The sequence below is a fragment of the Lipotes vexillifer genome, unplaced genomic scaffold (assembly GCF_000442215.2).
Source record: "Lipotes vexillifer unplaced genomic scaffold, Lipotes_vexillifer_v1.1 scaffold1244, whole genome shotgun sequence".
Classification (NCBI taxonomy): domain Eukaryota; kingdom Metazoa; phylum Chordata; class Mammalia; order Artiodactyla; family Lipotidae; genus Lipotes; species Lipotes vexillifer.
Window position 1 is genome coordinate 605,471 of NW_006780868.1, and position 17,496 is coordinate 622,966.

Genomic DNA, 17,496 nt, shown 5'->3' on the forward strand with positions numbered 1-17,496 from the left:
TCTGACCACTGAAATGATCCAGCATATGTGCATTGTGTACTGTGCGTTGTCCTTTAGTAAAAAAAATATATATCTAATCATGGGGCATTTATGCTACTTCCAGGTCTTTCCAAATGATCTTCTTGTTCATCTATTCTAATAACTGAAACAGGTTTCTGCCTATGTATTTCTTCCATGCCCTGCTACTCTGGCTCACCAGCTATATCTGAAACCAAATTGTTTATATTAGTTTCTTTAGGTTACCAACCTTGGTATTCTCACTTAATCTTTGGATTGTCTATTTCCTCAAGTTCTGGCTTACACTCAGATCCAGGCAAGTCAGTCTTCTTTTAAAGACTTGGTTCCAGAGACCAAGAAAGTAAGGCATTTTTTGACACTGACTGAACTCTGGAAAAATGGTATTTATCTAGTCTAAATGATGGCCACAAAATCTGTACATCTGCTTTACTATTTACTAATATGAGGCCTCAAAGGAGTTCCGCAATATGTCTGATGAGAAGTCGGCTGCTAATCTTACTGTGGTTTGCTACACACAATGAACTGTTTTGCTCTTCTTGCTTTCAAGATTTTCTCTTTGTCTTTGGCTCTCAACAGCTTGTGCTGTCTAGTTGTGAATCTCTTATGTTTATTCTCCGTGGTGTTTGTTGACCTTCTTAGATGTGTAGATTAATGTTTTCTTTGAATTTAGAAAGTTTTCAGTCATTACATCTTGAAATATTTTTCAGTACCTCTCTTTCTCTCTTCTCTGGTCTATCCATTATGTGTGCTTTGCCATGTGGACAACAGTTCTGAGAAACTATCTTAAATTTTACTGTTCTTCAGATTGGATAATCTCTTTTGACCTGTCTTCAAGTTTACCAGTTGTTCCTTCTGCCACCTGTAATGTGCTGGTGAGCACCTATAGTCAATATATTTTTTAATACATTTATTTATTATTTTTTTTTGGCTGCATTGGGTCTTTGTTGCTGCATATGGCTTTCTCTAGTTGTGGTGAGTGGGGGCTACTCTTTGTTGCAGTGCACAGGCTTCTCATTGTGCTGGCTTCTCTTGTTGCGGAGCTTAGGCTCTAGGTGTGCAGGCTTCAGCAGTTGTGGCTTGCAGACTCTAGAGCACAGGCTCAGTAGTTGTGGCATACAGGCTTAGTTGCTCTGCGGCATGTGGATCTTCCCAGACCAGGGTTTGAACCCATGTCCCCTGCATTGGCAGGCAGATTCTTAACCACTGCACCATCAGGGAAGCCCCAGAGTCAATTTTTTATTTTAGTTATTGAACTTTCAATTTTAGAATTTTCATTTTTTAATGTAATTCTTTTATCTTTTGCTGATATTAATTTTTTGACTCAATGCATAAAACTTTCCCTTAAATATTAAATATGGTTTCTTTGACTATATCTATAATACTTTGTATTATATGAGTACTATAGTACTCATATTTTGAGAACATATTTATAATAGTTGCTTTTATTTTCTTCTAAGTCCAACATCTGGGCTCCCTCTGGATAGTTTCTCCAAAGAAAAAGGAGATTAAAAAAACACAAATGTTTAGCTAAAAGAGTGACTGTAGAGATGACTAAATGAGCATAAAGTCATCTATGTTGAGAAACAGGAGTAGTGTATTTGTGGAAAACTTTCTTTAAAAACATTTTAGTGATTTTCTTCTCAGCACATTTTATGTATTCAGTCTTTTTTTGTGTACCATTAAAAGAAAGAATCAGAAGAAATAGAAAACATCTCCTATAATCTTAAATCTTCCTCACAAAACTGTTCCTATGACTCCCTCTACTCTTTTGTGAATAATGCTATATGAATTATTTTGTGAATAAATGATCAAATAATCAAATAATCAAATAAATGATCAAAGATTACATTAATTTTTATATATATATTTATATATATATATCCACATAATCAAATAAATAAATATATATCCACATAAATAAATGATCAAAGATTACATTAATTTTTATATATATATAAATATTTATATATAAATATATATATATATATCCACATTTTTCAGATACCTTATTTTGGATTGAGCAGACAAATAATTGAAAATAAGAAACAAACTGAAAAAGTATAAAATGTATAATTATAGATATATGAAATCTTTATATATTACAAATAATTAAGTACAACACCTGTTTTTTTAGAATTTACCTTATCTGACACCTCCTCCACAACAATTCAGGAAGTCAGCATTTTTCAGTTGTGTTTCATCATGTGCTGATGAGAAGCTTTACATTCCATTCTCTGGTCCAGTGTACACCTTCAAGTACAAAGTTAGAATCATTTTTCCCCATCAAGGCCAAAGTGTTTATTTGTACCTCAGTTCATCTATTCTTTACGATAAGTACTTTTCTATGAATTTCTTCATCAATTAAGTTCTGACCGGCTAGCCCTATAATTTTTCTTTCCAAACACTGAATCCAAGCAGTTGATATCTCATATTCAAATTAAAATGCCCCACCACATAAGTCTTATTATTTTTTCATATTTTACAATGCTTCTTTAACCTCAATTTGTAGGTTAAGAGTATGATTGTATACTACTTGAATTTAAAACTGTGACCATTTTTGATGTAGCCTTTTTCAATATCTATAAATTGAGCTATAAGAGGAGAGAGTAGAGAATATGGGATAAGTTTATGAGCACTGTGGAACTCACAATGTGTACTTAATATAACTGTACATTAAATTTAATTTTAAAAAGTAACCTTAATTCTGCTACTAATATTTTGTATATTCTAAGAATTATTTTTATCAATGTGTGTGTGTGTATATATATATATACATATATATATGCATATGTATATATGCATTTATGTGAATATAATAAAAAAGAAGCAGACTCAGAGAGAACAAACTAGTGGTTACCAGTGGGGAGGGTGGGGAAGGGTAATATAGGGCAGGGGAGTGGGAAGTACAAACTATTGAGTGTAAGGCTCAAGGATGTATTGTACAAACAGGGAATATAGCCAATATTTTGTAGTAACTGTAAATGGAAAGTAACCTTTAAAAATTGTATAAATGTTTTTTTAATTCTATATTGTTCGCTATTTTGTTTCCTCCAGAATTTTCATTCTCATAAATAACAGTCTGATGATCAGCCTTGAAAACAAACCTTAGCTTGTATGTCTGATTATTTCTAGCATTACTTCTAGGGCAAAGTCTTGACCAGGTAGTTAAAATGAATTGTTTGAGAGTTAAATAAAGGCTTCTAATACATAATTCAAATTTGGTCAGGTAATACTTCATACTACCAGCAAAATATTATGTGGGGACTCATCCTCTCCTGTTTTTCCAAGATATTTGGTATTTACATAATAAAAAATAAAAAAACATATTTTTACATAAAAACAATAAAAGAGCTCTACATTCTTCACAATTGCATTACTTCTTGGTTTCTCAAATCAAATCTGTATTCTCAATAAAAAGCATGAGCCCAAGAGGTGAAAAGTAAAAAATTAAAGCTCAGATTATTAATATTGCTTTTCAAAAAGGCATTTAAAATTCTCTGCTATTTGCGTTTATATTAAGAAACATCCTTCTTATATGTCAGTGAGCATGCTTTCCAAATGCATTTATTTAAGCATTCTTATTAATATTTCTGGCCTTATTTTAATAAAACCTATCTAATCAAGATATTTTATATTTAATCTAAATACTGTAGATAAATCAGAATATATTAATCATTTACATGCAATGAGATATTAGAAAATTTAGAGCTACATGACTGTTGATTTATGTCAGCCACCAAAAGTAGCAAGTAATGAGATGGGTACAACTAATTTATGCTGGGTAAATTCTAATCATATTTCTTAAGAAATTATTGTACAGGAAAATGAACATGCACAACTATAATGAACTCATCTCTTTAACTAGAACAGTCTTGGATGTATTTAAAATATTGAGATTCACTTAAAATAATATTTATAGTCCTTCTTTAAGAAAATACATTTTAACTATTTTGGTCTCATTGCCAAAGGGAAAAAAACAAGGAAATCATAAAATGAGATTATTTTAATTATCAATCTATTTTTCTATTAAAATGGCAAGAGAGGGCTTCCCTGGTGGCGCAGTGCTTGAGAGTCCGCCTGCCGATGCGGGAGACGCGGGTTCGTGCCCCGTTTCGGGAGGATCCCGCGTGCCGCGGAGCGGCTGGGCCCGTGAGCCGTGGCCGCTGAGCCTGCGCGTCCGGAGCCTGTGCTCCGCAAATGGGAGAGGCCGCAACAGTGAGAGGCCCGCATAACGCAAGAAAAAAAAAAAAAAAAAAAAAAAAAAAAATGGCAAGAGACATACTGAGTTTAACAAATACCATGAAAGAGTATATCCTTTTCGACTATAAAAAATATTTTTAAGGTCTTATCTTTTCTCTTAGTAGTGGTGTGTCACTTTGGGGGAGCAATTTCTAACTATAGATACACACATTAGATAGATAGAGATACAGATATAGATATATGTATTCTATTTGCGGAGAATTATTTATCATTAAAATATATGTATAATCAATATCTCTACCACTTATGAAACTGAAGAAAGTGTTAAAAAATAAAAAAATATTGACTGAAAGGAAATTATCTTGCATTTTATAAAAGCATCTAATTTAAAATCCCTACTTTGTGACCTATATCAACATTCTGACTTTTAATTAAACTGATACTAAATAATAAATTCTTCAGCGTAACAAATGAGTTCAAACTTATATTCCATAGAAAGCACACATTATTCACTCTTATGAATATGTCTGTGAAAAAAAAAGTGTGATTTAGAAATAAAACCAAAATGAATATGACTCATCTCAAAGCATGTCAATAAACTTTTTTATTGCATAATTTTTTATTGCATACCAAGTGAGGTGATTGAAGATTAAATTTAAAAGACATATGTTCTTTTTTTTTTCCCACTTTAAAAACATTCTCTGACTTAGAAGATGGGGTAAAAGGAATAAGAACATTTGTAAAAAATAAAATTATAAAATGACAAACTAATATTATTGTGCTCATATGTATTAAAAGGTGGTATATTTTATAAGCTATGATATATATCTTTTTTTCTTCAGTGCTAATATGAGGCAAATAGGAGAAAGAATGATGTGGGAAAAATGCATTATTAAAGGATCATAAATTCCATTATCCTCCCTTTCTGTCTCTTCTCAGTCACACATATCTCCTCTGCCTTCATGATTAATTGTGCAGAAACACACAAGGTTAACAGTGAATTAACACAGTTGTAAGTTTCTCAGTTACACAGAGAAGAAACCAGACAGTACTTATTACCCTGACTATACATCAGTCAGACAATAAAGTAAAAACTTGTATTAACTACTTTGGTGTCAAGTTGACAAAGTAAAATTATTAACTGGTTGAAGTTTTTAATTATTTGTTAATCACTTTTTCCTTTGCTTACTTCATAATATTTTTTAAAGGAATAATTTTACAATATGGCTGTGTAATCGAATAGCATGAATCTTTTGAGTGTTCATAATGATGACACTAATGTTAAGACAGTAAATAAATCTAACAGCATGTGATGTCTTGTGCAGCAATTCCTAGTTTTAAAGACTTCACACATTTCATACATTTTACAGTTCCTCAAAATTCTGTGAAACTAGGTAAAGAAATTAATTTATGAAAATATATGAAACACAATAATATTTATTTAATTAGGTGGAGTCAGACTACTAGACACTATGGGAAACCCAGAAAATCTCTAAGACATGACACTGGACACTACTTTTCATAAGAAAATACTTCTTTATAAAATTTATTGTTTTCTTACCAAGTACCAGGCACTATTATGTGTACTTTATATGAGATAGATGGGAGAGAAAAAAGAACTGTGAAATATATGAAGCTTTTTGTAATTATATGTTAAACTAAGTAACAGTAACCACAGACACTATTTCAGAAAAGTGGAAAAATTTTATGGGTTGAAGTAAGTAGTGAAGTCTTTGTGGAGGAGAGAGGCCCTTGATTTTGAAGAATATATGATGCTTTGTATAAGTAAAGATCAAAGAAGAAGTACTGTACAAATAAAAGTCAAAAAACCATTAGTGAGGGAATTCCCTGGGGGTCCAGTGGTTAGGACTCCATGCTTCCACTGCAGGAGGCACAGGCTTGATCCCTGGTTGGGGAACTAAGATCCTGCATGCTGCGAGGCCCAGCCAGAAAAAAAAATAAAAAAGACAATTAGTGAGCATATGAGAGAGTGAGCAAAGGAACTATTTGGGGACATATGAGCTGTGGAGCAGTAAGAGAAAATACAGGGCAATAGGTGCATACCTGGATTAAACATATACACATGATACACCACAACTGCAAATAAAAAGTTCCTTTATACTATGTGTAACTGATCTCATCTTTAAGGTCTACTCAGGGGGCAGTGAAGATACTTAATTTTACTCTAATCCATTAAATATGTTTATTTTTTAAAGGTTAACCTTAGCACTGTTTATTCTCTCAGAGTTGTATCTCTGTCTCTGCACCTCTCCAAGGTGGTGTGGAATACTGATTTTTATGTCCTATTAGCAGCATAAGAGAAAGAAAACCTCAGCAGATTCCTCATGTTGCCTGGTCTCTTGTGGAGTCACTGGAGTGATAATCTCTGTGAACTGGTAAACACTAAGGTATAAGTGATCTCAATTATGAGCCCTCTGCAGGGGTTTACTGCTAAATTGTAAAATCTGTGGTCTTGTATCTCTATCCAGGTCTAACGTAATCTGTGGCTGATTTGGCCTCACCTTAGCCGTCATGTGTTCTATGTGCTTATCAGCTCTTACCCATGTTCTAGCAAGTCACTTTTTTCAGTCTAGTTCAATCCTCATTTTAGCAGGTCTCATGGCACTTCTGGTGCTTTTCATTTCCACTAATCTCTATAACATCAATTGGAAGTATCTGGGAAATTTGGGGTCTAATTCATGCCAAAGGAGAATTTGATGGTGACTTCAGAAAAGGATTTAACAGTTGCCTTCATATACACAATTATCCTATACTGCCAAATTTACTTTGACAAACTATGAAGAAGCTATCCTATGTTACTTTTAAGAATAAAATGCTATTTCTTTCTAGATCCAGGTTACAGGGTGATGCAAAAATCTCCTGTTCTCTGTGTTCCCTTAAATTCATCTAAAACTTTCTTTCAACTAAAAGCAAGAGAGTGGAAAGCATATACTTATCAATCTGTCTTCCCTAATTCTGTTTCTTTTTCCCCACAATTTCTTGGGCCAGAAAGGGCAGAACAGCTCCCTCCCACTTTCTGTATTTTGAGAAATTTTCTTATTAAATGTTTATGTTAGGTCATTAAATTTGATTCTAAAATATTAATAATAATTAGTAAATTTAGTACAGTTGACCCTTGAAAACTGCAAAGGTTAATCTGCATATTACTTATGGTTGGCCCTTCATATCCACGTATCATAGGATTCAACCAACCAGGACCTTGTAGTACTGTAGTATTTACTATTGAAAAATATCCACATATAAGTGGACTCACACAGTTCAAACCCATGTGTTCAACGGTCAACTGTAAATCCATTTTTTTAGGTAAAAACTTTCAAGATTATGTCTTGCTTGGAAGTTCTATTTATGATGTTAGTGTCAAGTCAATAACTACTTTTTATTTCATTCCTAGCTTAACAATGCTACTGGCTTCTCTACCTCTGTCCACTTCTTCCTCCCCAATTCCAAAACAGGTAAAGACCTTGAGTTAATGGCAAAAATGTGTACACAAATGCAGACGATAAAAGCGCAATGATCTATTTTTAAAATATTATCCCAGTTGCAAGATGTTACCATTAATTAGGGTAAACTGGGTGAAGGATATGCAGGATCCCTCTGTATTATTTCTTACCAATGTATGTGAATCTACAATGATTTCAAAATAAAAACTTAAAAAAATTAAGAGGAAAGAGAGAATCACAAATACTAAACAAAAAAAGAAGATGAATAAGGAAGCTTTACATCACTATATTTTAAAAGAAATAGTGAATGGAATGTATTTGGAAATAGAATATGTGATTAAAAATTTAGCTACTAAAAGAATTAAATCTACAGTTAAAAATCCCCCTCACCGGGCTTCCCTGGTGGCGCAGTAGTTAAGAATCTGCCTGCCCATGCAGGGGTCACAGGTTCGATCCCTGGCCCAGGAAGATCCTACATGCTGCAGAGCAACTAAGCCCACAAGCCACAACTACTGAGCCCATGTGCCACAACTACTGAAGCCCATGCGCCTAGAGCCCATGCTCTGCAACAACAGAAGCCACTGCAACGAAAAGCCCAAGCACCACAACAAAGAGTAGCCCCTGCTCGCCGCAACTAGAGAAAGCCCGTGTGCAGCAACGAAGACCCAACACAGCCAAAAATAAAAACAAATAAATTTTTAAAATCCCCCCCACCAAATATTCTTTGCTGTGATGAATTTAGCAGTAGCACTGAACTTCTATTGATGAAATAACACTCATGTAAAATTACTGAAAAACACAAAAAAATTAAAAATGAGTGAAAAATTACTTGTTTTATGAGGTCAAGCACAATCTTGATACAAAATCCTGACATTAATGTTGTAAGAAAGGAAAATAATAAGCTATTTTGTGTGTGTGTGGGGGGGGGTACGCAAGCCTCTCACTGCTGTGGCCTCTCCCATTGCGGAGCACAGGCTCTGGACACGCAGGCCCAGCAGCCATGGCTCACGGGCCTAGCCGCTCTAGGGCATGTGGGATCTTCCCGGACCGGGGCATGAACCCGTGTCCCCTGTATCGGCAGGCAGACTCTCAACCACTGCGCCACCAGGGAAGCCCAATAAGCTATTTTTAAGTGTAAATAGTCTGTTAAAAAATTAAAGGTATAATACACCAAAACCAAGTTGGATATATTCAAGAAATGAAAGTAATTTGCTATACAGTAATAGGATAAAGAAGAAACACATTCCTAATAGATACATATAAGGTATTTTATAAAATGTAACATCCTTCATGCTAAACCAAAAAAAAAAGGAAACATGGTAGGATTTCCTTCTTATAATTAGTGTTAAAATATAAAAACCCTAGAGCAAGCATCATAATTTATGGTAAGATGTTGAAAGTTTTATCTTTGAGATGATAACTCATTCAAGGATGTATCATATAACTATTTCCCCTCAAAAATTTAAAAGTGGTCCCTGTCAGTATAGTATAAAAAGTAAAAGAAATAATGTATAAGGAATAAAAAGAGAGAAAAATCTTAATGCTTACAGATGTTATGAGTCTGTAGATAGAAATACTCCCTCAAAAAATCTGTAGATAAATTATTACAATTAATAAGTTTAGTAAGATTACAGGAAAAATTAAAATAAAATTTTGCATTTCTAAATGATAGCAACAAACAGGCTGAAAGAATCTTTTAAAGGTTCTATTTAAGACAGAAATCTCAACTACATAAGAACAAATGTAAAATCATATTTTAAATATGTTTAAACAAAAACATTACAGACCTCAAATTCAGCAAGATGGCACTGAAAAAACAACAATTTACAGACCAAAATGGTTTTCTGAGAACTCTAGAAAACAGTTAAGAAGCTGCACCAAACAAGTAAACACCCAACAAAGAAGAAGCTGCACTCAAACTGGCAAGAAGTTTGTGGCTTTTTGCAACCCTTTCCCAACCTCCTTCATGCTACAGCTCTGTGTGGTTAGGAGGAAACAGCTCAAATCTCAACTTCTACCTTGGGACAGAAGGAAAAGGATGGAGCTTTCTTATAACATTCTGGCCTGTCTAAGGGGTTGATTGAGGGATTTCTTGCTTGCTTAACTAAGAACACTGATTGAGAGTGGTGGCTTATTTTGGATATCAGACTGGAGGCTGCTGAAAGCAATGGAAGGTATTGTTGGGGCTGCAGGGAGTCTGCAGCTCCACAGAAAACCTGGGGTATGAGATTATGGGTAGGGACTGTCTGATTAGTGAAGGTCTTCCTCTACATAAAGCCATTCCATTAAAACTGGGAGAAATGGCTAGTTTTTCAAGTTCCCAAATCTCAATAAAAATCACAAGGTACATAAAAAACAGTAACATTCAAAGTAACAAAATAAATCTCCAAAAACTAACCCTAAAGAAATTCAGGCTTCTAACTAACTAGACAAAGACTTGAAAACATTGTCTTAAATTTACTCAATGACCAAAACAAAAAAGGAGACAGACAAGTAAACAAAATTAGTACAACGATTTTTTTTTTTTTTTTTTCTTGCGTTATGCGGGCCTCTCACTGTTGTGGCCTCTCCCGTCGCGGAGCACAGGCTCCGGACGCGCAGGCCCAGCGGCCATGGCTCACGGGCCCAGCCGCTCCGCGGCACGTGGGATCCTCCCGAAACGGGGCACGAACCCGCGTCCCCTGCAACGGCAGGCGGACTCTCAAGCACTGCGCCACCAGGGAAGCCCAGTACAACGATTTAAGAACAAAAGGAGAATACCAGAAAGAGAAGGAAATGATAAAAAAAGATAAATTCTGGAGTAAAAAATACAATAAATGAATTAAAAAATTTATTCGAGGTATTAAACAACAGACTTGATCAGACAGAAGAGAAAATTAGTGGATTTGGAGACTGATCATTCGAAATCATCAAGTCAGAGGAGCAAATAGAAAAAAATAATAAAGAAAAGTGAAAAGAGCCCAAGGGACTTATGTGACACTATTAGATGGAACAATATACATAGCATGGGAATCCAAAAAAGGAAAGAGAGAGAGAGAGAGGAGTAGAGAGCATATTTGACAAAATAATGCCCAAAAAGTCCCAAATTTGAGGAAATAATTAAATACACAAATACAAAAGCCATATTAACTATAAGAAGGATAAACCAGAGTTAGGCACCAAGAAATATAATCAAACTGTCAAAATCAAATACAGAATCTTGAAAGCAGCAACAGAAAAGTGACTTTTCACATAAAAGCTATTTTCTATAAGATTATAAGCAATTTCTCAGCAGAAATGCAGTAGGATGATATATACATATACCATGTTGGGGAAAAAATCTGTCAACTGAGAATACTGTATCCAGAAGAAACTCTCAAAAATGAAGGAAAAATTAAGACTTGCCCTGATAAACAAAAGCTGAGGGAGTCCATTATAACTAGATTTGCCCTATGAGAAATGCTAAAGGAAGTCCTTCAAGTTGAAACAAAAGGATGTTAGACAGTAACTTTATATATATGCACACATGCAATGGAATATTACTTGGCCATAAGAAAGGATGAAATAATGTCTTTTGCAGCAACATGGATGGACCTAGAGATTATCATACTAAGTGAAGTAAGTCAAAAAGAGAAAGACAAACACCATATGATATCACTTATATGTGGAATCTAGAAAGTTGTACAAATGAACTTACTTACAAAACAGAGACAAACTCACAGACGTGGACAACAAACTCATGATTACCAAAGGGGAGGAGGGGTGAGAGAGGGATAAATTAGGAGTATGGGATTGACAGATACACACTACCATACATAAAATCATAAAGTGGATAGACAACAAGGATTTGCCAAATAGCTCAGGGAACTATGTTCGACATCTTGTAACAACCTATAATGGAAACAAATTGAAAAAAAAAAAAAGAATATATGAACCTAGATATTGTCATACAGAGTGAAGTAAGTCAGAAAAGAGAAAAATAAATATCGTATAATATCGCTTAGATGTGGAATCTAGAAAAATGATACAGACGAACTCATGCGCAAAGCAGAGATAGATATGCAGACATAGAAAACAAACATATGGACACCAAGGGGGTGGGGGGGGGTGGGATGAACTGGGAGACTGCGATTGACACATATACACTGCTATGTATAAAACAGATAACTAATGAGAACCTACTGTAGAGCATAGGGAGCTCTAATCAGTGCTCTGTGGTGACCTAAATGGGAAGGAAATCCAAAAAAGAGGGGATATACGTATACATATAGGTGACTCACTTTGCTGTACAGTACAAACTAACAAAACATTATAAAGCAACTATATTCCAATAAAAATTTAAAAATATAAAATAAAATAAAAGAGTAGCTATATCTATACGTATGACTGATTCACTTTGCTGTACAGCAAGAAACTAACGTGTTGTAATGCAACTATACCCCAATAAAAATTAATTTAAAAAAGAATCTATCTATATATCTATATATAGATATAAAACTGAATCACTTTTCTGTACACCTGAAACTAGCACAATATTGTAGATTGGCTATACTTCAATACAAAAATAATCAAAAGAACAGCTTTAGCTGTGTGAAGTGTATAACCCAGAGATTACAAATTGCTAATCCATGGTAGCAACTTGGTCCTCATGTGGTTTTGTGTCATACCATTAAAAAATTGTTAAAAAGTGATCCATCATTTAACGGTTGAAGAACTGGTAAATCAACATAAAATTCCACAAAGCCAGTTTCTCTTAAGAGAAAAATAAAGAAGAAAAATCTGTCAACACTGGGCCCACAATGCCATGAGTGAACAATAGGCTGATACTGAAAACTGTTCACAGTTTGGATTGCACCAGCATTCTCTAGTTCCCACTGTTCCCACTACTTTCTCTTGAGTTATGACATTTTCTTTATCAATATTTATTTAAACACAAGTCTCTTCCAAAAATGGATCTAGCATATGATCCAGCAATTCTACTTATAGATATATACCCAAAGCAAACAAAATCACTATCCAAATAAATATGTGCACCCCCACGTTCATGGCAGCATTATTTACAATAGGACTTTGAGGGTATTATGCTAAGTGAAATAAGTCATAGACAGAAAGACAAACATTGTATAATATCACTTATATGTGGAATCTAAAAACTCAAAATCATAGAAACAGAGATCAGATTTGTGGTTACCAGAGTTAGAAGGTGGGGGAATTGGGTGAAAGTTTTCAAGAGGTAAAAACTTCCAGTTATAAGTTCTAGTTTACAATACTGTGTTGTATATTTGAAATTTGCTGAGAGAGTGGACCTTAAAGTTCTCATCACAGGACAAAAAATTTGTAACTATGTGAGGTGATGGATGTTAATGCAACCAACTGTGGCTATCGTTGAGCAATATATACATATATCAAACCCTTCTGTTGTGCACCTTAAACTTGTACAACGTTACATCAATTATATCTCAATAAAGCTAGAAAAAAGTGAGAAATGAAATACTATCATGTTTTTCTAACACTTTATCATCTTAATTCATTTTGATCACATTGTTACACATGGTGGGCACCTATTATATGCTGTCCTTTCCAAAATATAAAGTACTTTGAAGCTTGTTACTTTAAACAACAAAGGTATATAGTCTAGTCCTATGAAATAACCATGAGAAAGAGAATCTACTATAACTCTTTAAAAGTTATTTCTGTTGTGAGACTATATAGTTTTAATAGATTCACTTCAGAAGTCTTTTTTATATTAATAGTGGCAAGGGCTGTTATTGTAGGAGGAATGAAACAGCAGAAATCAAAGGTTTTACTCAGTGTTTGGTATGCAAGCCAAGAACATAGTACAAGGTTCTGTAGGTGTTCTTTTTGGCTTCTGAAAACCACTTCAAAGGTAGTTTTGTCTTTCTGGTACATTAAAGCTTGAAAATTTGCTGTCTTAGTACTTTTGACACCAAACAAAGCCAACATTACAAGGAATGGAACACATCTTTCATCAACAGTTAGGACTAGTTTAAATCGTAATCTACTAGCCGTTTGCTATAAAAACATAATAGGGCTTCCATTCCTATACACTAATGAGGAAAAATCTGAAAGTGAAATTAAGAAAACACTCCCATTTACCACTGCAACAAAAAGAATAAAATATCTAGGAATAGACCTACCTAAGAAGACAAAAGACCTGTATGCAGAAAATTATAATACACTGATGAAAGAAATTAAAGACGATACAAATACATGGAGAGATATACCATGTTCTTGGATTGGAAGAATCAACATTGTGGAAATGACTCTACGACCCAAAGCAATCTACAGATTCAATGCAATCCCTATCAAACTACCACTGGCATTTTTCACAGAACTAGAACAAAAAATTTCACAATTTGTATGAAAACACAAAAGACCCTGAATAGCCAAAGCAATATTGAGAAAGAAAAACAGAGCTGCAGGAATCAGGTTCCCTGACTTCAGACTATACTACAAAGCTACCGTAATCAAGACAGTATGGCACTGGCACAGTAACAGAAATATAGATCAATGGAACAGAATAGAAAGCCCAGAGATAAACCCACACACATATGGCCACCTTAGAGATAAACCCACACACATATGGCCACTTTATCTTTGATAAAGGAGGCAAGAATATACAGTGGAAAAAAGACAGCCTCTTCAATAAGTGGTGCTGGGAAAACTGGACAGCTACCTGTAAAAGAATGAAATTAGAACACTCCCTAACACCATACACAAAAATAAACTCAAAATGGATTAAAAACCTAAATGTAAGGCCAGACACCATCAAACTCTTAGAGGAAAACATAGGCAGAATGCTCTATGACATAAATTACAGCAAGATCTTTTTTGACCCACCTCCTAGAGAAATGGAAATAAAAACAAAAATAAACAAATGGGACCTAATGAAACTTCAAAGGTTTTGCACAGCAAAGGAAACCATAAACAAGACAAAAAGACAACCCTCAGAATGAGAGAAAATATTTGCAAATGAAGCAACTGACAAAGATTTACTCTCCAAAATTTACAAGCAGCTCATGTAGCTCAATATCAAAAAAACAAACAACCCAATCCAAAAATGGGCAAAAAGACTTAAATAGACATTTCTCCAAAGAAGATATACAGATTGCCAGCAGACACATGAAAGAATGCTCAACATCATTAATCATTAGAGAAATGCAAATCAAAACTACAATGAGATATCATCTCACACCAGTCAGAATGGCCATCAACAAAAAATCTACAAACAATAAATGCTGGAGAGGGTGTGGAGAAAAGGGCACCCTCTTGCACTGTTGGTGGGAATGTAAACTGAGACAGCCACTGTGGAGAACACTATGGAGATTCCTTAAAAAACTAAACATAGAACTCCAATATGACCCAGCAATCCCACTACTGGATATATACCCTGAGAAAACCATAATTCAAAGAGTCAGTACCAAAATGTTCATTGCAGCTCTATCTACAATAGCCAGGACATGGAAGCAACCTAAGTGTCCATCAACAGATGAATGGATAAAGAAGATGTGGCACATATATACAATGGAATATTACTCAGCCATAAAAAGGAACGAAACTGAGTTATCTGTAGTGAGGTGGATGCACCTAGAGACTGTCATACACAGTGAAGTTAAGTCAGAAAGAGAAAAACAAATACCATATGCTAACAGATATATATGGAATCCGAAAAAAAATAATGGTCATGAAGAACCTAGGGGCAAGATGAGAATAAAGATGCAGACCTACTAGAGAATGGACTTGAGGATACGGGGAGGGGGAAGGGTAAGCTGGGACAAAGTGAGAGAGTGGCATGGACATATATACACTACCAAACATAAAATAGATAGCTAGTGGGAAGCAGCCGCATAGCACAGGGAGATTAGCTTGGGGCTTTGTGACCACCTAGAGGGGTGGGCTAGGGAGGGTGGGAGGGTGGGAGGGAGGGAGACGCAAGAGGGAAGAGATATGGGGATATATGTATATATATAGCTGATTCACTTTGTTATAAAGCAGAACCAACACACCATTGTAAAGTAATTATACTCCAATAAAGATGTTAAAAAAAAAAAAGAAAAAAAATACATAATAGGTTACAGTTGAAAATAGAATACTTGTTTCCCCTTTTACTCATTGTAGACTTCCAAACTATAATTTACTAATAAATACATATTTGTAAGATCAAAAAGTGATGGTTAGAAAACTAAAAACTCTGAGAGTCAAGGCTATTTAATAGATAAAAATCCACAATGGAAATTGAAATAAAAATTCAACTCAGAAAAGATAATATTTAATCTTGGGAGACATTTTCAGTTTTATAAAATGAATTAATCAAGTTGATGCTCCTTTTTAATATTGTGGGACTAAATTTTCTGTTTCATCAATATTACAATCCTGGGAATAAGAGTCTTGAAGCTTTCATTAATTTCTAGAAGAAAATACATTTAATCAAAAGTTTATGGTTCTATGTGACATTTATGATGACATTTAAAAAATTATCAAATAATAAAGTTGTACATGAAATATTTATGACAAAAAAACTCAAAATATTTTATTCATTCCAGTTTAGAAAGATGGAAAGATATAGGGGAAAAAAAGGTTTGAATTTTGAATGCCATAAGTAGTTACTAGCAATCATTTTTTAATTTCTGTTTTAATAATACAGACATTTGCTTTACAGCCTTATAGGCTGCACTTAAAAATTCTAATCTCATTTAATTTTGATTATAAAACCCCTTGAATTATAACCAAAACTAGTAACCCATTTCAATTCGGGCTCCCTTCCTAAACTTCTAACTTCGGGAAACAAAAATAGCAACAGAACACACTGGTATATACTTATGGGATAACTTGAGTTTTTCTTTATTTTGAAATATATTTTTCACAAGTTTTACAAAGCCTTGTGAAGTGGCTGTCATTTGAACTGTGTTTCTTTATCCTTTGGTATTGGTGCCTGGAGAAAGAGCTTCAAAAAATGATAACAAATGAAAGATTCTCCCAAAGCTTTGATACTTTTAAATACTCCCAATTCTCTCAAGGCTACAAATTATAGTTCCAATACGCAGTCACTGGTTTCTACTCTCAAAAATATCCTCAAATATTGAGACACTGAATATAAATACAAAATTTCCAGTTGTGTTTTTAAGTTTTTTTCGTAATTAGTTTTTAGGGAACTTGCCATCAATTTGCTTTATTCTGTGGTAGCTAGCAACATTTTAGGGTTTTTGTAATTAAATACTGGAATTATATATATATATATATATATTTTAATGAAAAGAGAGCTGCTGCATCATCAATAGTGCTTATAAAGTATTTGTTATGTTGTTTAAGGGAGGGAGTAATGTTTAATATTTTATAATGTTCTGCTATATCTTCACCCTCAAATTGATAAATTTATCTTTGGTAATTGATCACTTGGGAAATATCAATAAATCTTTTTTAAAATATTACAAATAATTATTTAAATCATGTTTGGCCAACTGTAATACCTTTAGAATGTAGGTAGGTGAAAACTGGGTTCAGAAATTATTTATAATGGAAGCAATGGTATTTTAATGGTGTGATGGCATCATTGAGGGACTGGCATTAGCAGTGAGAGGAAGTCAAAAATCTCATAGGAGCAGCTGCAACGGTGGCATCTGACTCTGGACACTGATACCCCTCTCTCTGGGGCTTGTTTGTTATTTCTTGACTTGGATGGACTACATTAGCTATATCTATTTCCCCCACAGTATAAAGCCTCTGAAGATGCCAAACCTCAGAGAGTACAGTTTCATGCATGCACACAGTACTCATGGAATGACAGTGTAAAGTTTTAGCAGAGCTCTCTGTCTCTTTC

General features: G+C 34.2%; 1 pseudogene; it reads left to right on the top strand.

Moving 5' to 3' along the window:
* Window positions 1–485: 485 nt before the first annotated feature.
* The window catches only part of LOC103075278 (ferritin light chain pseudogene), a 20,613-nt pseudogene continuing 3,602 nt past the window's right edge, over window positions 486–17,496 (top strand).